We start from the raw sequence: 6,007 nt of genomic DNA, 5'->3' as shown, positions 1-6,007 counted from the left end.
ATGCCCTTGACCGGAATCGAACCTGGGACCCTTGAGTCCACAGGCTGACGCTCTATCCACTGAGCCAAACCGGTCAGGGCTGTAAAGTATTTTTAGATAAAGTTTCTTTTGTTGTACAAAAAAAAAAAGTCCCGAGGCAAGACCAAATGTGGTGTGTTTTATGAGCAAAGAGAAAGCTGGGGGTGGGGGTGCGGAGCAAGGGGGGCAAGTGAGACTGAGCCCAGGTCCTGGAGTTCAGGTTAGAGCAGGGGTGGGCAAACTTTTTGACTCGAGGGCCACAATGGGTTCTTAAACTGGACCGGAGGGCCGGAACAAAAGCATGGATGGAGTGTTTGTGTGAACTAATATAAATTCAAAGTAAACAGCATTACATAAAAGGGTACGGTCTTTTTTTTTTTTTTAGTTTTATTCATTTCAAAAGAGGTAGAAACATCAATGATGAGAGAATCATTAATCGGCTGCCTCCTGCATGCCTCCTACTGGGTGTCGAGCCCATAACCCGGGCATGTGGCCTTGACCAGAATTGAACCCGGGACCCTTCAGTCCGCGGGCCGTAGTTTGCCCACGGCTGGGTTAGAGCCTGCAGAACATGAAGCTGGGACACGGGAAGGCCTGGGTCGGGGAGGGGGGCTGTTATGGGCAGAGAGTGACGTGATCCGAGGAGATCCAGGCTGTAGAGAGAGACATCACTTTGTCTGTATTTGTTCTTTTCTCACCCTTTGGGGGGCCCCCTGGTGAATCTGATGGAAGCTGTACGAACACATGCAATTTTCCGTGTGATTTCAGGGGGTTCACTGGACACGGAAGTTCTGCTGTCTGGTTTGGTCCACGCCACGCCTCTCAACAGGTGAATGCAGACTCACACCTACTCATAGCGACTAGCACCTGCAGAGCCCGTAGTCTGGGCCAGGCTCGGCTCTGATACTTGACAGTCAGAAAGCAGTCTTCACAGCAACCCAAGGAGGAGGACCTTGATGATCCCATTACACAGATGGGACGTGAGATCTGAGAGGGTAACGGCCTCTCCCGTGACACACAGGTGGTCGGTGACAGAGCAGGGGCGCACCCTGCAGCCCCTGTGCTTAGCCATTAGGCCAGGGCTCCCTTTATTTTGATCTCAGGGGTCAAGGACCCCCTAGAGTTCATCCCAGGTCTTCCCAGGGACCTCAGGCCCAGCGGCTGGTTATTTTTATTTTATTTTCTGAAGAATCTGGGGTGTTTGTCCTGTAGAGGTCTCCACGTTTTATCTATCATCTATCTATCTATCTATCTATCTATCTATCTATCTATCTTTCTATCTATCTCTCTATCTAGGTCAGTGATGGCGAACCTTTTGAGCTCAGCGTGTCAGCATTTTGAAAAACCCTAACTTAACTCCGGTGCTGTGTCACATATAGAAATTTTTTGATATTTGCAACCACAGTAAAACAAAGACTTATATTTTTGATATTTATTTTATATATTTAAATGCCATTTAACAAAGAAAAATCAACCAAAAAAATAAGTTCGCGTGTCACCTCTGACACGTGTATCATAGGTTCGCCATCACTGATCTAGGTAGATAGATATAGATAGAGATAGATAGATAGATATATTATTGATTTCAGAGAGGGAGAGAGAGATAGAAACATCAATGATGAGAGAATCATTAATCGGCTGCCTCCTGCATGCCTCCTACTGGGTGTCGAGCCCATAACCCGGGCATGTGGCCTTGACCAGAATTGAACCCGGGACCCTTCAGTCCACAGGCTGATTGATGCTCTACCCACTGAGCCAAACTGGCTAGGGCTTGCGGTTGGTTATTTGGCTCCAGCTCCGCCAGCTGAACACAGCAGGGGCTGCACTGTTGCTTCAGGTGCGGGCCCCAGTCTTGGGGGGGGGGGGGGGGGCTGGGTTAGGGTCCCACAGCTGGCAAGGCGGGCGTGGGGATCATCCAGCCAGGGCGTGCATCTGTGTCTGTGGCTTGTTACCTGTGCCTGCTCCTGGGGTTCATGGGAATATCTGAGGCCCAGTCGCTCAGCACATGGGCTGGGGACGGAGGTTGCATGACTTCAGCTCCCAGCTTACATCTCACCCGCTGGGCGAGTTGGGACAGGTTACTGAGCGTCTCTGTGCCTTTTTCTCTGTCTGTATAATGAAGGTAAGTTTCTACCTCGTAGGCCTTTTGAGGATTCAGGGAGATGGCGCATGTCACGTGCCAGGCTCAGCCCAGGGGCTCAGCCGGGGCGGCCTCTTGGGGTAAGTGTGTCCTTCCACAGTGTGTGCTGGCGCCTACTGCATCGGCTTCATGGCTGCCCGCTGGGTGTTGTTACTATGTTTGCCACCCCGTGTTTTCCTGAGTCCGAGGAGCCGGCTAGATACTTTCCGGATCTTCCGCTTCCAGGACTAGTTACAAGATTACCCCTTGGCATCCTCTCTCCAGCCCTGGAGGGAGCCAACATCCTCTCTCCGAGGCCCACACCCTCCCCCCCACCCCTCCCCGGTGCGAGCCGAACCGGCGGGGTGCGAACCCAGGTTCCCTCCGCAGACCTCAATCCCAGGGCTAAGGCAAGTCAGCTGAAGGCCCGCGCTCCTTAGCCCCGCCCCTTAGCCCCGCCCACAACCACGCCCACGACCCTAGGACCAGTGGTATTTTAAAATAACAAATAAATATAATGCCCGCTAGGAGAGACCTGGGGGAGTGGGTGCTGTGTACCAAGTGTCATCATTTCTCTACAAATGCTGCTGCCGCCATGGGGGTGGGGGGTGGGTGGGTGCCAGTTCTTCAACCTCAGCATTTAATCGATGGATGGCCCAGCCCTCGCTACTCGGCCTTCCTTAGCATTTGAAGATATCACACTTGCCATCAGCCCTTTGAGATCACTCCTGACACCGACTCCTTTCACAGCGATTACGGCCTCTTGAGTCAAAACAGTGTTTTTCTGCCTCCGGAGGGTGTGGTTTATGTATGTCTCTCACCTACTGAACCCATATTTGTAAATGAAATATGCGTGGATTTGCGTTCCATTGTTTTCCTCTACAGCAGCGGTTCTCAACCTGTGGGTCGCGACCCCTTTGGCGGTCGAACGACCCTTTCACAGGGGTCGCCTAAGACCATCCTGCCTATCAGATATTGACATGACGATTCATCACAGTAGCCACATGACAGTGATGAAGTAGCCACGAAAATAATTTTATGGTTGGGTCACAACATGAGGAACTGTATTGAAAGGGCCAGAAGGTTGAGAACCACTGCTCTACAGGATCAGCTACAGACTGTCCTTGCCCGTATGTTTTGGATCTTGCTGCACGATGGAAGCCGGTCCCCACTCTGCGGTGCATCTCTCCAGAAGGATCTATATGCCTGTCCAGTGCATCCACGCCGACCACGCTGGGGTTCAGAGGGTGTGGGTGTTTCCGCCTTGCAGCTGTTGTAACAGTTTCCCACGGGTGGTCAGCGATGTGCTTCAAAGTCCGGATCTTCAGGGGCCTGTGCAGTGTCCGGGCGGCAAAAAGAGGCAAAGAGGCCACACAGGCCCCTGCCCCACCCTCCAGCCTCCCCAGCCCACATTCTGACAAAAGCTGGGTCAGCACTTAAAGGTAAGCCTACCCCAGTCCTCTCTTAACCCTACCTGTGGCCTAACCTGACCCTGACCTCAGCTATATCCCTAGCCCTGTCTCTATTATAAACCTAGCTCTGACTTTGTTCTGCACCTCAACACGGTCCTGAATCCTAAACTTATGACCTGACCCTGGCCCTTAACTATAAATCTGATGACCATGATATACTCCAATCTTAAACCTTAACCCTGGTTCTGACCACAGATGCACCTTGACCTTGACCCCAGACATAGCTCCAGTCCAGTCCTAGATCCACACACAGCCAGGGTCTCAGCCATAGCCTCGCCTTGACTGATTCTAGCTACAAGCAGAGTCTTAACTCTGTGCCCAATCTTCACCCTTATCCTACATACCCCGAGCCCTACCCACGGTCAGAACCCAAACACCAATGTCAGTTGTCATCTCTACCTCAATCTTTTTTGTTGCTGTTAATCCTCACCAGAGGGTATTTTCTCCATTGCTTTTTTCAGAGGGAGTGGGAGGGAGGGAGGGAGGGAGGGAGACACATTGACTGGTTGCTTCCAACAGGAGCCCTGACTGGGGCCAGGGAGCAAACCTGCAACCCAGGTACGCCCTTGATAGGGAATCAAACCCCCAACCCTTCTGTGTGTGTGTGTGTGTGTGTAAGAGCCCGGGTATCGATGCTCTAACAATTGGGAACATTGGCCAGGAATCTTTTTTTTTTTTTTAATTCTCACCCGAGGATATTTTTCCATTGCTTTTTAGAGAGAGTGGGAGAGAGAGAGAAAGACAGAGAGAAATATCGATGTGAGAGAAACACCTAGATCAGCTGCCTCCTGCAAGAGCCCTGACCAGGGCCTGGGCAGGGGAGGAGCCTGCAACAGAGGTACGTGCCCTTGACTGGAATCTAACCTGGGACCCTTTGGTTCACAGTCCCGCACTCTGTCCACTGAGCCAAACCAGCCAGGGCCGGCCAGGGAACCTTAACCCTTTCTTCAACCCTAAACCAAATTCTGGTGGTACTGATTGCTACTGATCTCCCCCCCCCCCTTTTTTTTTGGTTAATGATCACCTGAGGATATTTCCGTTTTTTTTTGTTGTTGTTGTTTGTTTGTTTTAATAGAGAGAGAATGGAATGGAGAGGGAGAGACCGAGAGAAACATCGATGTGAGAGAGACACATCAACTGGTTTCCTCCCGCACGTGCCCTGACCAGGGCCGAGGATCCAGCCAGCATGCACCTTGACTGAAATCAAACCTGGGGCCCTTCAGTCTGTGGGCCAAAGTTCTATCCACTGAGCCAAAGTGGTTAAGGCCTGATCCTTACTCTTAGCCTTAACCTGATTGATTTCTAATCCTAATTGGAACCAAACTCCAGTCCTAAGAGCTTTATGTGCCAAGAAGTCATCCCTGATTCTTCTTCGTCTCTCTCTCACTCCCCACAGCCAGTTGGCCAGCAAATGCCACCATGTTGCCTTCAAATTCTCCCAGCGTCCAGCCATTCCTCTCTTCCGCCACAGCCACCAGCATCTTCTTCCTGGACTTCTGCGGGCATCCTCTCACTGGGCTCCCGTTTTATTCCAGTCTCCTAGCCCCCATCCCCTTCAGCCCGTTCCCCACACAACAACCAGAGGAATCCTGTTAAAATCTGAGTGAGGCCCATCTGGCATGGCTCAGTGGTGGAGTGTCGACCCATGAACCAGGAGGTCCCAGTTCAGTTCCTGGTTGTGGGCTCGATCTCCAGTGTGGGGCATGCAGGAGGCAGCCGATCAATGGTTCTCTCTAATCACTGATGTTTTTGTCTCTCTCTCTCTCCCTTTCTCTCTGAAATCAATAAAAATGTATTTGAAAATATAAAATAGGCTGGGGAGGGGTCGATGGCGGGAAAAGGAGACATATGTAATACTTTAAACAATAAAGAATTAAAAAAAATTAAACCTGAGTTAGCTCACATCCTTCTGCTCAGAACCCTCCATGGCTTCCACCTCACAAGATATAGAAGTCAAAGTCCCACATTGGCCCTCAAGACCCTAATTAATAGGGGCCCCTTTGTCTCCTCTCTGATCTCACCCTCCCCCCCACCCTCCCGCTCACTCTGCTCAGCCACTCTTGCTTTCTTGCTGTTCCACATATACTCTAGGCCCGTGGTCGGCAAACTGTGGCTCGCAAGCCACATGCGGCTCTTTGGCCCCTTGAGTGTGGCTCTTCCACAAAATACCACGTGCGGGCACGCACGTACAGTGTGATTGAACCTTCGTGGCCCACGCGCAGAAGTCGGTATTTTGTGGAAGAGCCACACTCAAGGAGCCAAAGAGCCGCATGTGGCTCGCGAGCCGCAGTTTGCCGACCACTGCTCCACGCACTTTCTACCCCAGGGCCTTGTCACTTGCCGTTCCCTCTGCCTGGAGTGCTCTTTCCCCAGGTACCCACATTCTCACTCCCCCCTC

The 6,007-nt window shown here is 51.6% G+C and overlaps 1 pseudogene; it reads right to left on the bottom strand.

Moving 5' to 3' along the window:
• Positions 1-2,704: 2,704 nt before the first annotated feature.
• LOC138999825 (PRELI domain containing protein 3B pseudogene) lies at positions 2,705-5,576 on the bottom strand (annotated as a pseudogene).
• Positions 5,577-6,007: the final 431 nt, after the last annotated feature.

The sequence above is a fragment of the Myotis yumanensis genome, unplaced genomic scaffold (genome assembly GCF_028538775.1).
Source record: "Myotis yumanensis isolate MYYU_CA2020_CCGP unplaced genomic scaffold, mMyoYum1.0.hap1 SCAF_23, whole genome shotgun sequence".
Lineage (NCBI taxonomy): Eukaryota > Metazoa > Chordata > Mammalia > Chiroptera > Vespertilionidae > Myotis > Myotis yumanensis.
The sequence above is the reverse complement of the archived record's forward strand: the minus strand, read 5'-3'. Positions and strand labels throughout refer to the sequence as shown.